Source organism: Polypterus senegalus, chromosome 7 (assembly GCF_016835505.1).
Source record: "Polypterus senegalus isolate Bchr_013 chromosome 7, ASM1683550v1, whole genome shotgun sequence".
In the NCBI taxonomy this organism is placed as follows: domain Eukaryota; kingdom Metazoa; phylum Chordata; class Cladistia; order Polypteriformes; family Polypteridae; genus Polypterus; species Polypterus senegalus.
The window spans coordinates 77,378,820-77,401,809 of record NC_053160.1 but is presented as its reverse complement, the minus strand read 5'-3'; positions in this window follow the sequence as shown (position 1 = coordinate 77,401,809).

Here is a 22,990-nt window from a genome sequence, read left to right as displayed (position 1 = left end):
TTACAACAGATATCATATAAGAGCACATCCATCAAAAAAGTCAGTTGTATAAAAGCAAGTAGTGCACACAGATCCTGTGCTCTCAACACATATAAAGCGTATAAGGACAATACGGAGAATAGACACCCAAAGGCGTTGGAGAGAAAAAAAGGCAGATAAGAGATTATGAAACCAGTAAAATTCGAAAGTATTGCAGCGTCCCAGCCAGGTTGCGGCCTTTTTGGTTTTAAGTGACTGTTCAGTTTGATTGAGGGAGGGCGGAGTACAGCACGGAAGACTGATAGCGGGGTATTGATTTGATGCGGTAAGGGGGGCGAGATGCGGGGGATGAGGGATTGGTGAGGGTGAAAAGATAGAAAAGATTACATTACCGCAAAACAAAAGGTGATTAATCATCAGAACCAGGTGTAATTGAAAAAAGAGCAGGACAAATCGAGGACAGAAATAAAAGGCAAAGAGTAGTCTTTTCGCATTTGCATAATTTTTATGCACAAAAGGTAGATTTAGACAATAATAGACCATACGCTATGAGAATCTGTTGTCCCGCAACAATTTAAGCAACGACAAGTTGAATTTCAAAGAATACACAATTTGGTCAGGTGTATATTTATGATCACAGAGAAGTGATGCAAATTTTAACAGGCAAAAAGAAAGGTAATGTATATATTCCGCGAATAACATTACACACCAAAGGAGATCGTGATATGCCATTCGTATTAAAATGTTTACAGTTTACTGTGAGAATAGCTTTTGCTATGACAATCAATAAATCACAGGGACAAACATTAGAAAAAGTTGGATTATTTATTAGAAAAACAGAAACAATATTCTCTCACGGGCAGTTATACTTTATGTTGTCACAATGTGTCTCCAAAAAATATTGTTTTTAATGAAGCTTTAAAGTAACAGTGCATCCATCCATCCAGCTATATCCTAACTACAGGGTCACAGGAGCCAATCCCAGCCAACACAGGGCACAAGGCAGGAAACAAACCCTGGGCAGGGCGCCATGCAAACACACCCACCAGGGACAATTTAGGATCGCCAATGCACCCAACCTGCATATCTTTGACTGTGGGAGGAAACCAGAGCACCCAGAGGAAACTCACACAGACACAGGGAGAACATGCAAACTCCACGCAGGGAGGATCCGGGAAGTGAACCTAGGTCTCCTAACTGCGAGGCAGCAGCGTTACCACTGCACCACCATGCTGCCCTTAAAAGTGCACATAATGAAATTGTAACAATTCCAAAGAAAACAAAATTAAAATTGTATATCCGATTAACCAAACACAGGGGTTGGTTGAGCGAAACGAGCAGGGGGCGAAGCCCCCTAGTTTCTCAAATAACTAGAAAGATATTATCTTTTTCTTGCACAAATTATGGAGTACCATGGTTGAGTAGTTGTTAGTATTTCTGCTTTACTGCTCCAAATTCCAGTGTTCAGATCTCCTGCCCAGTCATTGTCTGCTTGGAGTCTCCATGTCTTCTCCATCTTTGTGTGAGGTTTCCATTGATTATTTTTATTTTTCTCCAATATCTTCAAATACTTTCAGATTAGGTTATACTGACACTGTGGATCTGGCCTATTTTCAATAAGTCTATATTTCTGCCTCCTTGTCCTGTAATAAACTGCTGGACGATCTGCCACTTGTTTCCTGCCCGTGATGCGGGGACAGGCTCTAGAAGATCCAAAACAGAAGCCATCTTAGTTGGCACATCACACCATCTCCGCTCTTCTACCATCACCAGTATCACTTTCGCTGGCCAAAACATTCAATTTCTGTGTTAAAATGGACCCTCAACTCACCTTTGACACCCACACCAAACACCTCTGTAAGTCTTCTTTCTACCACCTCAAGAATATCGTTAAGCTCCGACCAACTCTCACCCTGGAAGATGCAGAGAAGCTCGTCTATGCCTTTGTCTCCTCCAGGCTGGATTACTGTAATGCGCTCCTCATTGGGATTCCTGGCAAGAGTATTCAGAGACTCCAGTATATTCAGAATTGCGCTGCCAGGATCCTGATGAGGGTGCGAAAGCATGACCAAATAACCCCAATCCTGAAAACCCTTCACTGGCTCCCTGTCCCACTCAGAATTGAGTACAAGGTCATTCTCCTCACCCATCAGTCCATCTATGGACATGCCCCCAATTTACCTACAGGAACTCCTTACCCCTCATACCTCTTCACGCACTCTCCACTCTGTACACACTAACACTCTCCAAGTCCCTAGAACCAAGCTTCGCAGTATGAGTGATAGGGCTTTTTCATCTGTGGCGCCGAGACTGTGGAACGCCCTCCCTGACTACCTGAGAGCCCCACAGTCGACTGATGTTTTTAAACGGAATCTAAAAACTCATCTTTTTAGAAAGATATTTTGTTAAAGTATAAATAGATTTTCTTGTTTTATAATTTTTATTTTTTACTCTGTAGCACTTTGAGGTTTTAAAATATGAAGTGCAATATAAATAAAATGTATTATTATTATTATTATTATTATTAGAACCCCACAACCCTGTACTGAATTAAGAAGGTTTGAGACTGTATACAGTATTTAAGTATCCATCTAGGTTCACAATACATTGAATACATCTCATTTTACTATACTTTACATGACAGATGTGAACCAAGTAGCTAAAGCAAGCTATTTAATTGTTGTTAGTAACCTGGGAGGCCATAGACGATGAGCAAGATCTTGTTGTCCACCTCTTCCAATCCATCATCCTGGAATAATGTCATTCAGGTAACGCTGGACCTCCAAGTGGAAATGAAGCGAGGCACCATCTTTCATGAAAATTAAGTCATTTGAATCTTCTTGAAGTTGGGGAAACAACCAGTTTTGTAGCATGTCCAGGTATAACCGGCAGTGAGAAATCAAAGTCGATCGCTCAGCGGTGGAAACTTAAAGCCTACGGTCTCTTAGTGATTCAGCTGAACGCGGAAAGTTATTGCAAAAACAGAGAAGATGATATCAGCACTAAACATAAGTTCTATCTACTCTCTGCCCGTTGAGGGCAAGTTTATATGTTGTGTGTCCTGCAGCATATACAGTTCAGGTTTTCCAGTCGACAGTGTAGACAGCTTCACCTGCCAAAAGTGTTTAGTTAATTTAGAGTAGGTCAGGAAAATAGGAGAATTGGAGGATCGCTTTAGGAACCTGATAGCAATTAGGCAAACTAATAATTGGATCTACTCATTTTGTTTAGACAGTTCGGCTACTTCTGATTCGGCATCAGTCTCTCCAGGTCCCACTGTAATCAGTGCGTGGCCGAAGTCAGCAGCACTAATTCAGCCACACTGTGAGTGGGTAATAGTAAGACAGGGGACCAAGAACCCAAAATTTAGTCCCTTGCCACCCAGGTCACCAATTCGGACCCAGAACAGATTCTCAGCACTCCACAGAATGCCTGTGGAAACTGAGAATAAGAAAAGTGCTCATAGTAGGTGATTCCATAGTGCGGAATGTTAGAATTCCAAACTATGTTAAACCAGCAGTTAATGTTAAATGCCTCACAGGGGCCAAGATTTCTGACATAGAGGCTGCATTGGAACGTGTCACTGACGATGAAGTATCTACCTTATTGCTGCACGTTGGCACTAATGATATTTATTTACAGCAATCTGAGGTATTAAAGAAGAACTTCATCTCTCTATGCACCAAAGCTAAAAGAAAATGTCAGAATTTAATTGTATCTGGTCCCTTACCAAGATTATATAGAGGGATGTGATTTATAGCAGATTGCATTCCCTTCACTGCTGGCTAGAAACCTGGTGTGCAAATAAAAGCATAGCGTTTGTGAACAATTGGGATGTTTTTTGGGAAAGGCCTGGAGGGGATCTTATGTATTATCCCAAAATATAAATATGGCAGCAAAACTGCCTGGCTACTGATTAGAGCACCATCCAGGCCGCAGTCATGTGATCTTAAATCACAGGCTGTTGTTTATCCCACCTGTTATTTTCCTGAAGCTGTTACCCATAATCCCTGTTGTGGGGCATCCAGTATATTAAGTCTTGATGCAAACCTTAAATTAATTGATAACCAAAAAAAAACGTGTATAATTAGGCCAAGAGATAAAACCAGACCTCCACCAGGGCATCTGTAATAGAAATTTACTTCAAATTAAAACAAAAATATATCACCAGTTCAGAAAGAACCATGCAGTTTTAAATGCTGTTTATTGAACATTCGCTCTTGGCACTAAAGCTGTTTTGGTAAATGATATTGTATTAAGTAGAAAATCTAATCTGTGTCTTCACTGAAACCTGGCTTAGTAAATGTGACACTGTTCCCCTAGCTGAGGCGTCACCAGATGGATACTCGTTCCTTCATAAGTCTAGAGATTCTGGTCGAGGAGGAGGCCTTGGAATAATTCATTGTAACAAAATGCAAATCACTCTAAAAATTTAGGCAACTTTACATCCTTTGAGGCATTCATTTTAAATATTAAAACAGATTCCAACACAATTATAGTGCTAGTCTACAGACCACCAGGGCCATATTCATTGTTAATGACTGAATTTAGCAACCTTTTATCTGATTTGTCTATAAATTATGATCACGTAGTACTGAATACAGACTTTAATTTACACATTGTTTTACTTAAATTCAGTAGGATTTTGTCAGATTGTCAAAGGTCCAACTCATAATCATAACCACACATTAGATTTCATTATAACTTACAAAGTTGAAATTCAAAATTTAAATATTACTCCATTAAATGTAAGTTATTTTCGATCACTTCTTAATTACATTTGATTTAGTTCTGCCCCTGCCAACGCACTCACAGATTAAAACAAAGACAGTGCGACATCTAGATTGTAATTCTGCTTCAAAATTTATAGATACCTTGAGTAAGTCGAGTGTAATTGTGGAAAACCATTTAGATCAGTTAACATCAAATGTAAACGTGGAAAACAATTTAGATCAGCTAACATCACATTATAATGTGACCTTGAGAGATGCTCTGGACGCAGTGGATCCCCTTAAAACAAAAGTGATCAAAGCAGATAGAAACTCTCCCTGGTTTAATGAAAACACTTAAGCTCTTAAATTAGAGTGTCAAAACTGGAGTGAGATGGAGAACAACAAAGCTACATGTCTTTCAAATTGCATGTGTTAAAAATATAAAAAGCCCTCTTTAAAGCTCGCTCAGAATACTATTCTACATTAATAGATAGCAATAATAAAAATCCTGGGTACTTTTAGCAGTGGCTAAATTAACAAATGGGAATTCAGATCAACAGTGCAAAATACCAACAGATATTAGCAGTACAGACTTTATGAACTTCTTCAATGAGAAAATTAAAAATATAAGATCCCAGATCTCAGCATCACAGTACAAACTACATACTAGCTTAGCAGACCCTGCGACACATTGCATTCAGCACTTTAGTAATTTTAATCCTGTAACTGAGCAGGAAGTCTTAACTTTAATTTCTAAAATGAAGCCCACTACTTGTTCCCTAGATCCAGTGCCAACAAAACTAGTAAAAGTGCAATGGATGTTCTTGCAGCCTATTCTAAACATTATCAATAGTTCATTATTGCATGGCAGTACCTGATGCACTAAAAGTGTCAGTCATTAAACCATTACTTAAAAAGTCAGACCTAGACCCACACATACTAAATAATTATAGGCCTATTTCAAATTTACCTTTCTCTCTAAAATACTAGAAAAGTAGTCGCCAATCAGCTTCAGTCACACCTTATGCATTACAATTTATTTGAGAAATTCCATTCTGGTTTCTGCACTGGTCATAGTACAGAAACGCACTAACACGGGTTGTAAATGACATTCTGATATCCTCTGATGATAGGAAAATCCACTGTAATTATGTTGTTGGACTTAAGTGCAGCATTTGACACCATTGACCATTCTATTTTACTGCACAGGCTAGAAAATGTTGTTGGCTTACAGGCCCGTGCTCGCTTGGTTTAGTTCTTATTTATCAAATCGATTCCAATATGTACAGAAATGTGCTGATAGTACTCCATCATTATATACAGGGCTGAGTAATGGGACCTTTGCTGTTTTCACTTTACATGCTTCCACTGGGATCTCTCATTAGGAAACATAATGTTAATTTTCACTCATATGCAGATGACACCCAGTTATACCTTTCATTTAAATCAAATGAAGTTTCTCCGATGTTGTCTTTAATTAGTTGTGTTAGTGAATTAAAGGAATGGATGAATGAGAACTACTTGTCTTTAAATACAGATAAAACAGAGATGTTAATTGTTGGAGGGAATGACGCTGATCACAAAAATATTTTGTCATCATTTAACTCAGTTGGAATCCCAATTAATTTTACTGAATCACAATAGGAGTTATCTTTGACTCTAGCATGTCATTTAAAGCATATTACAAAGTTGTCCAAAACATGTTTTTCCATCTTAAAAATATTAGGAAATTAAGGCTTTCTAAATAAACAGGATTCTGAGAAATTAATTCATGCATTTATCTCTAGTAGGATTGACTACTGCAATGTGGTGTTCACTGGCTGTTCAAACTGTTCTTTATACAGCCTCCAGTTAATCCAAAATGCTGCTACAAGAATTATTACAAGAACAAGAAAAAATGAACAAATTACTCCAGTTCTTAAATCTTACACTGGCTCCAGGTTAAGATTGGGGGAGGGTCTAAAAATCGACCTTTTAACATATAAAGCATTAAATGGCCAAGGTCCAGCTTACTTGTCTGAACTTATCATGAGTTACAAACCAGAGCGCACATTAAGATCTCAAGATGCTGGTCTGCTTATGATTCCAAGGATTAATAAAATTAACAGTGGGAGGTCGAGCTTTTAGTTACAGGGCCCCTAAACTGTGGAATCGTCTGCCTGCTACTATAAGAGATGCCCCTTCGATCTCAGCTTTTAAATCCCGGCTAAAGACTCACTACTTCAGTTTAGCATATCCTGACTAGAGCTGCTGATTAACTGTACAGACTGCATCTCTGTTGTTAGTCATTAGCACTAAAACATGATAGTTATAATTTGTTACTAACCCTAACCTATTTTGTTTCTCTTCTCGGTACTCAAATATGGCACTTGGTTGTTTTGCCTGCCTGTTAAAATCATCCCTGATGGAGGATCGCAGGAATCATGGGGTAGAGGGGTCATCGGATTGGCTGGCCCAGTGCTGTTTCAGCTGTGGAATGGCCAAATGGGGGAGGCAGCTTGATGGCTGAGGTCTCAAGGACTCTAAACAAATGCAAATCATATTATGTGATATCATCTATTGTTAAATTCTGCTCCGTACTTGTAAATTTTTCATTTTTTTACTGTATTGAGGATTTTTTCTGTTTTTTGTATTGTATTGTATTGACCCCCTTCTTTTTGAAACCCACTGCACACCCAACCTACCTGGAAACTGAACTGCCTTTCCCAAGGTTTCTTCCATTTTTTTTCCCTACAAGGGATTTTTTGGGATCTTTTCCTTGTCAAAGAGTCAAAGATGGGGGGCTGTCAAGAGACAGGGCCTGTTAAAGCCCATTGCCCATCTTGTGTGATTTTGGGCTGTGCAAAATAAATTGTATTGTATTGCATGAAAAGCCAGAAAAAAAAAGAAATGTCCATAAACTTTGCTTGCAGAAATGGTACAATTCACCTTTACTTTCAGTGATTTCTCTTCTGGTGTTGTCACCATTTTACTATAAATGAGAAACAGAACTCAGTGGCTTTCAAACTTTGAACTTTCCACATCCAATGATGTGCGGAATGTGTTTCTGTCTTATACCGTTTGTTTGAAATACATTTTTGAAATCTGCTCTTTTATTTTAAATAGCCCTGTATATATACAGTTTTATGTAAGAGATATATGCTGGTAGCTTTTTCACAGTATTAATTCTCCTGGCTAAGGTTAAATGGAGGGACGACCCAGGGCCAGCGCCACCAATAAGGTAAATTAGGCATTCACCTAAGGAGAAGATCATAAGGGGTGGGACCCAGCTGCACAGGTTAGATACCAAACAGTCGATGCACTAATAAATATGGCCTAGGGTGCAAAATAACCTCTCAGTCGACCGTTCCCTCTGCCTTCTCCTGGCCAGAGATTAAATCTCCTTCAGTCCCTGCAATTATCAGTTCTGGACAACCAGATTAAACAATGGTACATCTAAATTTCCAGGGTTTAACAAATAATGGAAACACAAGTTAACAAAATGTATTGTTACCAACCATTAATGAGTACAGATCTGCTGTTTAGAAACCAATATTTCCAAGTCAGGTAAATACAGACATCCTCCAAGGCCAGACTTCAAAACGGCGACTCCTTTGCAAGACAGCAAATACTTACACAAACAATCCTGACACAATCAGTAACTGGATTATCCAGGATCCTCCAAGGAAGCAGCAGTTCTGTTATCACACGTGGTATTGTTTGTAAATCTCAACCAGCCATAAACTTCAAAATGGTGACACCTTTGCAATACAGCCAATACCTACAATCTGCAGACAGCCTTTTAACTTCTTGCCCCCACTGCCAACAATGGGTGCCTATTGCCTGTTCATCTGCTGGGCTTTAAATGTAATATTTGCATGTTTCTTTTCCTAAGAGAGAAATGGAATGACCCAGTGTACAAAAATGTCCCCCCTCTGACAAGTATGTATATGCTTTGTCTGCTGAGCGTCACGTGATCACAACTGAGCTGATGGTTCTTCTTTCTTTCTCGCTGCGGGATTGTGGGTAATCGTCTCCCATTCTCGGTCTCCGTCTGCATGCCTCACTTATATAGTCAACATCCGTATGAGCGTATACTGTTTACTATAGCATTGTGATCAAGTTTGTGTGTTGTAACGTGTGAGTTCCTGTCTTGTACCCCAAAACATGAAGCTGAGTCTCAGTACTTTAGCAACACCAGCTTTATTCAGCTTGAAACAGGAACAGCACAGTTATTTATTGTAGCAGGATCTGCCACTCTCCTATACACAGACACAGCAGTTAGGCAGGGTCATGGCCACTGCGCATTTATAATGTTCCTGTTCCCATTAACAGCAACAGCGCTTAAAGTGTGTCTGCAATCTTTTCGGATTCGCTTTTATGGTGAACTGCTACAGTGCTGGGAGCCTGTGGTTGCATTGTATTGTATTAATCATTTTCATATGAATAGTTTTGGGTTGTGGAACGATTCATCTGAGTTTCCATTATTTCTTATGGGGAAATTCGCTTTGATATATGAGTGCTTTGGATTACAAGTACATTTCTGGAACGAATTACACAATCCAAGGTTCCATCGTATTTACTTGTGATGGTTATCCTTAGATATTTAAACTTTTTTAATATAATAAAAAAACAGTATCCAGTCTGGTATGGTGTACTAGATAAAACATGCTATTATTCAGATTAATTTAGAATACAGAGATTTTATAAAATTTTATTAGCAAATTTAATAAAAATGGTAGAGATAATTTTGGGTCTAATATATAAAGTTCCCTATCATCTGCAGAGTGATATTTTCTGGTCCTTCTCTTATAATCTGATTTTACTAGATTATAAAACTCTTTTCTCCTAACCCCATTCTCAGATTTTCAGTGTCTTGCCTTGAGTCCAAACACCCGTTTTCAGGGTGATGCCTTTTGAGTTTTGTGAAGCTGGCAAGTGATAACAGGTATGGCTATTTCAAAAAAGGCAAGAACAGGAGATGATGTTAACATTATAAAATAGTCACTATTGTTGAAATGTGGTCTCATGTGAAAATGCCTAACACTTCATTTGGTCATGCCCTATAACTGTATGACATTTTGCATCTTAGAAGACAGCTGAAGATTCTCAGTAAAAAACAATAAAAATAAAGAAAGTGCTGGATAAACAGGCACCTGAAAGTGTAGAGACAAGCATCAGGGAAGTTAGAAGTTTTAAGCAAGAATAAAAAAAAAATCAATTATATACAGCTGTAAGTATCAAACACTGCTGGGTGAAACACAATTCAAAGAAGACTCACATTGCAGTTGTTTAAATTGGCTATGCCTGAGACATCTTTGGGAATATATACAGCATGTTGTGTAACTTGAAACATGTTGCTGTAACATCACACTACAGGCATATTTTGGAATAAACACAAAAGCCTCAAGAACCTTTTAAAATATCCTTACTTTCATATGGATAGTCAGTAGCTAGAGCTCTGTGAAAAGTAGAGGTTGGGAAAGTTCATTAAAAAAAATAAACAGCAAACTATTACATGTTGTATGAGGGTTATAATAGCTAAATGTATCTCCAGTCCTCATTTTTCTACATAATCTCTGTCAACTACAACTGCCTTCTGCCAACAAAGATATTCTATCCAAGTTTTTTGATTACTTGCTTTCATATTTCTGTGTGTTCAAGCCTTGTCATGTGGAATGATGATTTCACAAGAATTATCTGATAAATTTACAACACTTAAGGAACATGGAAAGCTTGTATCCAAAATGGTTACTTATATATATTCTTAATACCTATAGTCCTCTAACAAAATCAACTGCAACAGAATCATGTGTTGATATAGCCAATGCAACACAAGCAATCTCTAGCACCTATTGTAATTGCCAGAATATAGCAAGTTACACAATTTAAGGGAAAGCTTACAAATATTGTATAGTTATTAGAGAACATAATTCCTAACAAGAAGAAAATATATTTATACATTCATTAAGTGGTTTCCTCTTTTCCACTCTCTCATTGAGGTGCCACTGTTGAAGCCCCCGAGCAACAGCTATTGTACAAGTAGGTACCCAAAAATAAGTGGAATCTGTACCTGGCAAACAATCTACACTTAGTTACGAATTTCGCCGCTAGGCTTAGCATACTTACTGTATTCTGTGGCAGTCTGCCAAGTGGCTTTGTTCTGTTTGTTGGTTTTTCTTGGTGCTTATTAAACATGTTCTGTAATTATTGTGATGGGTTATAATAAATGGGTTAAGTTTTGTTTTCTCTTAGGGAACACAGCTGCTGAAACTGTAGTGATGCTTGAAACTGCTTTTAAAGAGGAAGCTTCAAGTAAAACACTGGTCTACGAGTGGTTTTCACACCTCAAATGAGGAGAAATGTCACTTGAAGACCAGCCAAGACCTACCACAATTAAGAATGACAAAAATATTCAAAAGGTCGCAATGCAATTTACGAAGATTGTTGTCAGACTATTGAAGAGATTCCTGAATTGACTTGTGCATCTCGGAGTTCGAGCCACCTTACCTACTCACCTGGGGCCTCATGCATAACGCCGTGCGTAGAATTCGCACTATTACATGACACAAGCATAAAAGGCGAAATGTGCTTACGCACAGAAAAATCCAGATGCAGGAATCTGTGCGTACTCCAACTTCCACGTTCTTCCGCTACACAAATCCCGGTCAGCGTGAAAAGTAACATTTGTGCACGCGCGTGCTGTCCCGCACCAATTCCTCCCAGAATTACGCCTCTTGGAATATGCAAATCAATATAAATAGCCCTTAAGCACAGCCTTCTGTGAAAAGACAACGGGAAAAGCACGGGGGAAATATAAGAATTTCAGCGAATACCAAGTGGAGGCAAAGGAAAAACATACTATTTGTTGATTTAAACCGTTGTATAATCAACAAAAGGAAGTTGATCAAGTGACATAGCGTGTTGGAGAAACTTGAAAGCTCAAGTTCACAAAGTCGCACAGTGCCAGAAATAAAAAAGAACTTGTCAGATATCAAAGTCGCCATGAAAAGGCGAGTCGTAGCCCACCATCTGAGTGTCATATGAAAGGTTATTAGGGTACAGAGAAAAAAAAAGGCACACAGTGGGGAAAAAGCACGAAATGTCAACTTCAATCTCGAAATTTCCACTTTAATCACGTATTTTGTCATTAAAGTAGAACATCATAAACTTCATCTTAAAATCGTTTAATTAACCAGTTTCTCAAATCACATCATAATTAAAGTAGCACCTTAAATGCTTTGTTTTGTATGTGATCTTCTATGTGCTCAATGTGTGTGAATCACTACATGCTTCTTAAACCTTCCTCCAACAGGACACAGAATCCATTACATTCGTGATATTACAGCTCTCTGAATAACTAAAACACTGAGATGCATACGTGATATCATTTTCATGATGATAGTTGTTAAAGCACGTTATTAAACATGGGTTTAACAGCGCAGTGATTGTGTGCAACCTTCGATGAAATTTATTTATCGCAGCAGTACTCATGGGCGGCTCTAGGCTCGTGGCGGCCCTGGGCAGAGAAAGAATCGGTGGCCCCTTCGCCTGCCAATGTCAATATGGTATTTTATGCACGGTGGATGACCACGTCCGTTGCGGACACTGCATAGCCGCCTCATGCTCATGACACAAGCGTTTAACTTTTGTCGAAATTTGCCGCTGTATTTTTAGCTGTGTCTTTTTTTGTTTTATATTCAATATATATTGGCGTGGCAGCCCCTGCAGTCCTTGCTTTTCTTTCTCCAAGTAACCGATTGCCACACAGTCAGTTCTGAAATAGACGTTAAGCCATCTGTAAGCTTAGAGCGCCGATTTTTCAAAACGTCTAAGGAACATTGAAATATCTTTGTAGTACATGTTTTATTATTCTATCCTTCTTGCCTGTCCCAGTGAAGCATACAGTTCGAGGCAGGAACAATCTTTATTTATTAACAACATAGATTATTTAAATGAAGTTAAAGTTTTATCTGTATAATATAATAAACATATTTTGCTGCATTTCATCTTAAAAATGATATCGTCATCATATGCAAATACGCACTTTATAAAGTGGCTCAGGTTGTGCAATATTATAATTGTAGTGCAAGTTTACAGTGAGGTAATTCTACTTATAAGTACAGATAGTTCTACAAGGAGTAATTGATTGAGTGCGTTTATAATTCTTGGGATGGAACTGTTTCTGAACTGCGAGGTCCGTACAGGAAAGGCTTTGAAACGTTTTGCCGTGGCTGAGGCAGCGTGTGCTTGATGCTGTATAATGATAATTCTCTTTTCGATCAGCTGCTGCTGTGATTCACACTCAGGTACAGTGCTATAAATACTCCAAGTGGTGCAGTGACAGTAATATGAAAAAAGATGATCTGCTGTGGCAACTCTTAACGGGAGCAGCTGAAAGAAGAAGAAAAAGAAGGGGCAGTGAGAGTAACAACACTAAAGCAGTTATGGTATTTGGAATACTATGGCTATTCCCTGGACCATTATATTGTTACAGGTTAATTACAATCAGATGCATTACACTAATAAACAATATGCAATTAATTTCAGTGTATTTATAAAGCCGTGTCAGCAAAGAAAAGGATAATCACACAGGAACAGTACCACTGCTTTGACGCTGGGTGCCGGCAGTCTGCAAAACCGAGCGGAGAACTTGCGTACGACAGGGTATGAGGTACTGTGGAAATGTGCGTGGCTTTACGCCAAGTTTAGGTTTTATACATCACGATTTGAACATGGAAACGTTCTTACGCAACATTTCTGTGCGTACGCAGCGTTTATACATGAGGCCCCTGATCTTGCTCCATGTGACATTTTCTTTTTTCCACATATGAAAAAAGAACTCAAAGGAAGTGTTTTGCACTGTGGAGGAACTCAAAGAAAATTGTTGCAGGCATTGGACAACGTTCCTCTTCAGCAATTCCATAAATGTTTCCACCAGTGGGAAAATGACTGAGACAAGTGAATTCATTCACATGGAGAGTATTTTGAAGAAGGCTAAAGTTTCAGTAAGCAAAAATGATTCAAATATTCTTTTTTCATTTCCAGTCCATTTTTGGGTGCCCCCTCATATGCACAGCACTGTAGCTTTTAACTCCTTCAGTGTTCTAATAAATTTTTTGGTGGCCAGCCTCACTTGCACGATCGCTTAGTTTTTGTAGATGGCAAGCTCTACACAGATATAAAGTTTAGGTTTTTTCACTTTTGTAATGTTTTCATTTACTGGACTCCATTGGATATTTAGTGACTTAGTTATTTTTTGTATCCATCCACTGACTTTTCAATAATCTGTTCATGGAGTTCCTTGGAGTGTTCTTTTTGTCTTCTTTGCGTAGTTAAGGCCATGATACTAACTTACCACGAGTTGGACCTTCTAGATAGATTCAGGTGCATTTATACAACAATCAGTAGGAATCCGTTAAGTACAGACAAGTGATCTCCATTGAACTAATCATGTTATGTCTAAAACCAATTGTCTATATGACTTATGATTTAAACGAATCTTAATTAATGGGGTGGATATGTATGTGATCAAATGTTTTTGTTTTATAGTTTTAATTGATTTTAAATCACTTTCCTGAGAAGTGTTTTCATTTTGACATTAAGCAATCTTTTTCTGTTGATCTGTGTAAAAAAAGTCAAATTAAACCCACTATGATTCAATGTTGTATAAAACCAGAATGCAAAAAGTTTTCATGGGCACTGTATGTAGCTTTTCTGCTCTCAAGTGTAAAAATATAATACATGATGTAATTTCCAGTCTCATGATGTCATTGTCATTGCTGTTTTGTATGTTTATTTCCTTATGGATTTTGCAATTTTGTGTTTTCCAGATTTCATTTGTATTACCATTTTTAGTGTGTGATCGATATGAAGCTATGTGGTTTCTAGGCAAGTGATGCGTCATGTGTATGACTGTTAACGTTTCTGTTAAGGTTACTGTCTGAACTACTTGTTGCAAACTAAAAGAAAGTCCAAATGAAATAGTTCTTAAGAACTATGTTTTTAATAATTTTTTATGAATATTTAGGTGATTTAGTGAACCCTTTGACCGTTGTGACTCAGACTGTTTAGTATAATGAGCTGACTAAAAGCAAAAAGTTCTTTTACTTAAACTTAACACATTTGTGACTTGTGATTTAGAAAAAATAATCTGTGTTGATAGCACAAGACTATCCCATTCACTGTAATTGCTACAGTATATGCTGTTGCTAGTGGAAGAATGGTGATTGACATTTGGAGAGATCTTTATTTAATGGCAGTGGAGCGCACAGCACAATACAGAAAGCACTCTGAGGTCAAAGAGTGTTGGTATTTACACAGTATATATATATAACATGTAAATCTTATTCTTTTGGCCAATTTATCAACCAATCAGCAAAGAGCTTACATCACTAAAAGAGCTTGTCTTACTTTGGAAAAATATAGAAATTAGTCACAAGATAGTATATAATGATAATGTCTGATATGCATAAATAACAATACAGGGCATCATGGACTTTTGAGTTGTAGTGCACAGCCCTGCTGGATAACATCGGGGCCGCCAGGGGTCGCTCCAGGGAGAACCAGGGACTGCTATTTGCCCTATGCCCCGGGATTACTTCCAAGTCACATGAGCGGAAGGGATGATGTACTTCCGGGGTGAAAAAAAAAGGACTTTTATCTGACCCGGAAGTGATAAGGAATTATGGACTGAAGGATGAGAAACACTTCCGGGTCAGGAACTATAAAAGGACTATGGGAGCTCCCACACGGTGAGCTGAGCTGGGTGGTAGGAGGGCAACGCGTCTGGGAGTGGAGGATTGATTTATTATTGTTATTGTATTGATTAATGAATAGTGTAGAGTGGAGGGTGCTTAGTGCACATTATTATAATAAAAATAATTATTGTGGCACTTTTACCTGGTGTTTGGCGTGGTACCTGAGGGTTGAAGGGAGCGATAATGACCCCTACTGCTACACTGGCATAGTCGTCAGGATTCTCTGGCCGTCTGTTGGCAGGGGACCTGCATTTAAAACAAATATGTATGCAGACGACCCTAAGAAGGTCCCGCTCGAATGCACGAAGGTGAAAATGCTACCATCTACAGAGAGCGCTGCAACAGAAAGCCGTGCTATACCTCGATCCACAATGGGGAAGAAATCAGGAAAAAAAACTCCAGTCCTAACAGATGCCAAGAGGATATGGACTTACCTGACGGGCAGTGAGGAAGACAGGGCGCTGATTAAAGCTGAGCAAGTACGAGCGGCGCGAAAGCAGGAATACTGGCAGAAATCGGACACGTCGGACTTCCTTAATGGATTGGAAGAACATCCTTTAAATACAGAGGTATGTGCCGGAAAAATGCCGGAAGCGCCGGGAATTTATTATTCCTGTTTTGTAGAAGACTGCCTGCAGACAGCAGACGCTGAATTGGATGCCCGCTTCACACCTAGGAAAGATGGCCACAATAAGAAGCAAATGAGCCATTCTAGGACTCTACAAAGGCCAAGCCTATTCGTCGACAATAGTCACCTGGATTATCCTGGGACAGGACGGGTAAGCCATAAACAAAACACAGCGTCACCTGACCAGGAAGAGACAGTCCTATTCGCAGAATATGGGCATGTGATCTCCCCAGATGGATTATGGGAAGGGGAAGGCTGACTATCGTGCATAGGTGAGGTCGTCACTTCCTCGATGGAATCGAGCTCCCTGAAGGGGAAGGGGGAGGCCAGCGAAGCAGCGCCAGCTGTAACTGAAAGTAATGAGGGACAGGACGTGACTGAACGTTCCGCCGATAAAATAGAAAAGGCGGATTGCAGTCGGCCAGTGGCATCACCCCGGCCCTCTAAAATAAGAGACTCCAAATCCCAGAAGCCTTTGCGCAACCCAACAGAACACGTGCCTGGAGAGGACGTGCTTATTGGCTCCTAGCCGGAAGGTAAGGCAAGTGATGGCTGTAACCTGCCTTCGGCCGAATTAAATAACATTTTAGAACTGTGGGATCTCGAGAAACTGCTTGAGCCTGTATATGATTTATTACAGGAATTAAAGAACATCAAGAAACAGGTGGAAGAATTGGGAGTGACGGCCGAAGCACCGCTGAAAAAGGATATGGGATTATCTACAGCGTTTTCGTTGGGAGGCTACCGTCAGGCTTGATGTGGCGGTACAGGTGAGTGGGACCGGTACCGTACAGTATAAAGGGACGCAGTGTTATACTACATTTTTCTTTATGTCACTATATCTGGACAATACTGTTATGAGTTTTATTCACATGTACATGTTAAATTTGGCACACAGGGGCTCAGCAGATAGAATTGCTAGCCAAGCATTGGATTAGATAGCCAAAGACAACTGGAGGCTTGTATAGTCAGCTTAAACACAGGATAGTGTATTTCTGTCCTCTGTCAGCACAAAATCTTCTTTCCTTATTGGGAGAATGAGAACCGGCATGTAAGCACTATGATATTTCTGTATTTTGTGGAGAAGCAATTCAGCCCTTGTTTGGAGAGAGAAAGGACCAGCAAGTTGAAGAAGAACAGTATAAAAGGTTTGGACAGCAGCCAGACCCTTCGAGGCTGTGTCGACAAAGTTCGAAAAACCTCCCAGCGTGGGGACGAGAAATGGCAGCCTGTGTTGATCCAGATTCCCACCTGGATAAAAAGTCTGTCCATTTGCCTCCTGTCTGTAACCGCGTTGACCGTCAGTAAATGTAAGCTAAAAGATATTTTTTCTCATGTGATTCTTGTACCGCCGTAATCACGATGGGAGGGATATCACCTTTTCTGGTATATTACGATATTGTTTAGTTACTTGATATGCCGCAATTTCAAAAGAGCACATTTCCAAGAGAGCTAATGCCTCTTCAGGAAACAGCCCGCTGTTAATAAGTAGTGGGTGCCAAGGCTCTGCAAAGCCAACAAGAGAGTGTAGCGTGATGACTGATGGAGCGAGGGAAGCGCCGATCGAACCGGTACAGCTGAAAAGTGCTGTTACACGGAGTGATGCGGTGCTGATGACGCCGCCTCCTAAAAAGCATAGATCAACGGGCGTGCAAACAGTAAAGGGGCTCTCTTTTCCCAATAGAGAGACTCAAGCTGTGCACCAGCCCCAGAGTAAGCAGGAAATCCCCAATATACACTGTGGGTCTCCTGACAAGGTGGAAAAAAGGGCGGAGTATACGGAGATGGCCAGTAAACCTCGCTTAGCGGAGAAAAGGGTGGACAGGGGATCAGAGGGATTCTCATTATAACGTTCCCCCACGGTTCTCCATGGGGGGCTAGACAACCTTGCCAAGACCCGACTTACACATCCTCCTGGAGGAAGACGTCCCACGTGGGGCTAGACACTCAAAATAATAATTTTTCGCTGGGGGGGAAGTATTGTGGACTATGCCCGGCTGTTTATCCCGGTCAAGACCCCCAAGCCGCTAGATGGAGCCCTCCCTGCAATGTGGAGATGCCCCGAATTCCAGCAGGGCATCATGGACTTTGGAGTTGTAGTGCACAGCCCTGCTGGATAATGTCGGGCCGCCAGGGGTCGCTCCAGGGAGAACCAGGGACTGCTATTTGCCCTATGCCCCGGGAGTACTTCCAAGTCACATGAGCGGAAGGGATGATGTACTTCCGGGGTGAAAAAAAGGACTTTTATCTGACCCGGAAGTGATAAGGAATTATGGACTGAAGGATGAGAAACACTTCCGGGTCAGGAACTATAAAAGGACTATGGGAGCTCCCAGACGGCGAGCTAAGCTGGGTGGTAGGAGGGCAACGCGTCTGGGAGTGGAAGATTGATTTATTATTGTTATTGTATTGATTAATGAATAGTGTAGAGTGGAGAGTGCTTAGTGCACATTATTATAATAAAAATAATTATTGTGGCACTTTTACCTGGGGCCACATGTATAACGCCGTGCGTAGAACTCGCACTATAACATGGCGTAAGCACAAAAGCCGAAATGTGCTTACGCACAGAAAAATCCAGATGCAGGAATCTGTGCGTACTCCAACTTCCACGTCCTTCCGTTACATAAATCCCGATCAGCGTGAAAACTAACGCTCGTGCACGCGCATTATGTAACGCCCCAAATCCTCCCAGAATTACGCCTATTTGAATATACAAATCAATATAAATCGCCCTTAAGCACAGCCTTCTGTGAAAAGACAATGGGAAAAGCACTGGGAAAATATAAGAATTTCCGCAAATACCAAGTGGAGGCAAAGGAAAAACATACTATTTGTTCAAATAAACCGTGGTATAATCAACAAAATGAAGTTGATCGAGTGACATAGCGTGTTGGAGAAATTTGAAAGCTCACATTCACAAAATCGCACAGTGCCGGAAATAAAAAAGAAGTCACATATCAAAGTCGCCGTGGAAAGCCGAGTTGTAAGCCCACTGTCTGAGTGTCATATGAAAGCTTATTAGGGTACAGAGAAAAAAGGCACATGGTGGGAAAAAAGCACGAAATGTCAACTTTAATCTCGAATTTTCCACTTTAATCACGTAGTTTATTTTGTCATTTAGTAGAACATTATAAAATCTTAAAATCGTTTAATTAACCAGTTTCTCAAAATTACATCGTAATTAAAGTAGCACGTTAAATGCTTTGTTTTGTATTTGATCTTCTACTCGTATGTGATCTATGTGTGTGAATCACTACTTGCTTCTTAAACTGGCTGTCTTCCTCCAACTGGACACAGAGTCCATTACATTTGTGATATTACAGCTTTCTGAATAACTAAAATACTGAGATGTATACGTGATGTCATTTTCATGATGATAGGAGCTAAAGCACATTATTAAACATGTGTTTCATGAGCCTCGTGCTCATGACAAGCATTTATCTTTTGTCGAAATTTGTTGCTGCGTTTTCAGCTGTGTTGTTATTTTCTCTTTCTGTTTTATATTCAATATATATTGGCGTGGCCACCCCAAGAGTCCTTGCTTTTCTTTCCCCAAGTAACCGATCGCCATACAATCAGCTCTGTAATAGACGTTAAGCCATCTGTAAGCTTAGCGCCGATTCTTCAAAACGTTTAAAGAACATTGAAATATCTTCGTAGTACATGTTTAATTATTCTATCCTTCACGACACTCCCAGTGAAGAATATAGATTATTTAAATGAAGTTAAAGTTTTATGTGTATAATTTAACAAACATATTTTGCTGCATTTCACCTTAAAAATGATATCGTCATCATATGTAAATACGCGCTTTATAAAGTGGCCCAGGTTGTGAGATATTATAACTGTAGTGCAAGTTTACAGTGGGTTGAATTGTACTTATAAGTACAAACCATTCTACAAGGAGCAATTGATTGAGTGCATTTAAAGTTCTTGGGATTAAACTGTTTCTGAACCGCGAGGTCTGTACAGGAAAGGCTTTAAAACATTTTGCAGTGGCTGAGACAGCGTGTCCTTAAAGCTGTATACCGATAATTCTCTTTCCGATCAGCTGCTGCTGTGATTCACACTCAGATACAGTGATATAAATACTCCGAGTCGTGCAGTGAGAGTAATATGGAAAAAGATGATCCGCTGTGGCAACTCCTAATGGGAGGAGCTGAAAGAAGAAGAAGAAGAAGAAGGAGAAGTAAGAGTAACAACGCTAAAGCAGTTATGGTATTTGGAATACTATGGCTGTTCCCTGGACCATTATATTGTTACGAGTTAATTACAATCAGATGCATTACACTAATAAACAATATGCGGTTAGTTTCTTTGTATTTATAAAGCCGCGTAATCACACAAGAACAGTACCATTGCTTTGACGCTGGGTGCCGCCAGTTTGCAAAACCGAGCGGAGAACTTGCATATGACAAGGCATGAGGTACCGTGGAAAAGTGCGTGGCTTTACGCCAAGTGTAGGTTTTATACATCGCGATTTGAACGTGGAAAAGTCCTTACGCAACATTTCTGTGCGTACGCACCGTTTATACATGAGGCCCCTGGTGTTTGCCGTGGTACCTGAGGGTTCAAGGGAGTGATAGTGCCCCCTACTGCTTCACGTGGTACCACACAGCCTCTATCTCTGATCAGAATTCAGCGACTGGATGTAGAGCTGGTCTACTCCTACAACCACTTGGGCATCCACATTAATAACAAAATGGACTGGTCTCTGAATACAGAGGAACTACATGAGAAAGGGCAAAACAGGGTCTTTATACTTATGAGACTGTGTTCCTTTAATGTGACATCCTTCACATCTTCTACAAATCTGTGATGACCAGTACAATATTTGGGCTCATAACATCACTTCAAGAGAGTCCCACTGAATTAACAACTTAATTAAAATGGCAGGCTCAGTTATAGGATGTACTCTGGACCTCCAGGAGGTAGTAGCAAAGGAGAGAATTAAATCAAAACTGACTGGCATCATGAACAATCGTGAACTGCATATCATCTCTCTGACACACTAGCACTGAGTACCTTCAGCCAATGAATTATTCAGCAGAAATGTGTCAAGAAACGCTACTTTATACCAACAGCAATACGTCTGCATAACACCTCAATGGCACTGTGGCAACCAAGTCAGAAGTTTTCTTTACTTTTAATTTACTTGTTTTTTAGTCATTCTGGTTTGTTTTCAGACCATAGTATGTGTATCTCTGTATTATAAAAAAAAATCTTGGGAGGGAGACTAGGGAGATGAGACATGATCTTCTCGGAAAACAATTTGATGTCCCGCGAGAGACGGCAATGAGACAACATTTAAAACAAGTTCATGGACATCTAACCAAGCAGTTGTTGGAATGCTTTTGGCAGACAGACATCATGTGCTCCCAGCTCTTAAAACAATGACAAGCAACAAGCACAACACACAGCTCGCCAGCAGCAGCAGCAACAAGCAGGCAGATGATTCAACCACTTCTCCTTAGTGTGGATTCAGTGGCAGAGACACGAAGTGGCAAAAGGACAGTGCTGTGCCGGCTTTGAAATGATTGAAGCGCAGCACGACAAATAGAAAACGCAGCTCACCAGCAGCAAAAAGCCAGCAGATGATCCGATTGCAAATCCTTAGCGTGCGTTTAGCACCCCCAAAACAACGCAAGTGGCAGAGTCACGAAGTGGCAAAAGGACAGCTGCTGTACAGGCTTTTAAATGATCGACATGCAGCGCAACAAACAGAACACGCAGCTCACCAGCAGCAGCAGCAGAAATACAGCAGCTGATCCGACAGCATCTCCTTAGCTTGCGTTCAGCCGCACCCCTTCCACAACACGAGCAGTGTTATACGTCCTGCAAGAAAGATTTAACCATGCCCGAGGCCATAAAAAAAGGACAAGTATTGTTTTTACAAAAGTTTTAAAGTAAAAGTGAAAACAATGCATATGTAACAATTCTTATGAAAGTAACAATCTCTTTAAATTGTAAATCCGGTAAACCAAACCCGGTAGGCGAGCGAAGCAAGCAGGGGGCAGAACCCCCTAGTGTAAATATATTTATTTATTAATATTCCCATTTATGTATTTATTTATTTAAAGAGCTTCTGTAAAAAGCCAAATTTCCCCCTAGGTACAAATAAAGTTCTATTAATGTTCTTGCTTTTTTCTTTTCAACCCACTTATAAAAGTTTGATCTAAACAGAATAGTGTTTTTTTAGAACCTAAACTGTACCTGTTCACCAAAATCAAATCACCTCATTGTATTTTATGCTTAAGATTTCAAAGCAGTTTCACCAGTGCTGCTAGATATTGGCAATATTACTTCATTTTGTATCTTTTTGTACTTTTTCATAATTTATCTTTTGCAATCCACTCTTCTTTAAGTATAAAATGATTTCTGCACTTTTCTACACACTAAAATGATGAAATGTACAAAATCTTAAAGCTTCCCCATTGCATAACCCAATATACAAGTAGTGCTGTTTTTACATTCCTATCACTGTGATTTTTGTTCACTTGGCTAGAAACAATGACTCAAAAGATATTATTCATCACAAAACCTGGCAATACATTATGCACCAGCAGCATTGTAGTTTACAATTCAGCAATTTAGCTACGAAATCAATATGCCATGCCAGGAAGTCCAGTAACACTTGCTGTGGATTTTCCTGAACCCTAAAAAAAAACTTTACAGAGGCTGAGTTAGGGGACAGAGATCATTACTTATTCTTAAAATCTTCTGTAAGCATGTTGGAGCAGTCCCAAGCAGCTTAATTTACAAAGTACAGAACACAGGAATCATATTATTTTGGCCTTTGTGCCAATCAATTGGAAAATAGTTTACATTACTAAGAGAGCTTAGTATGCTTGGGAGAAAGATGAGTCATACAGATAAGAGTCTATATTGCTGATAATTTCTAGAATGTACACCAAGACAATGGATTTAAA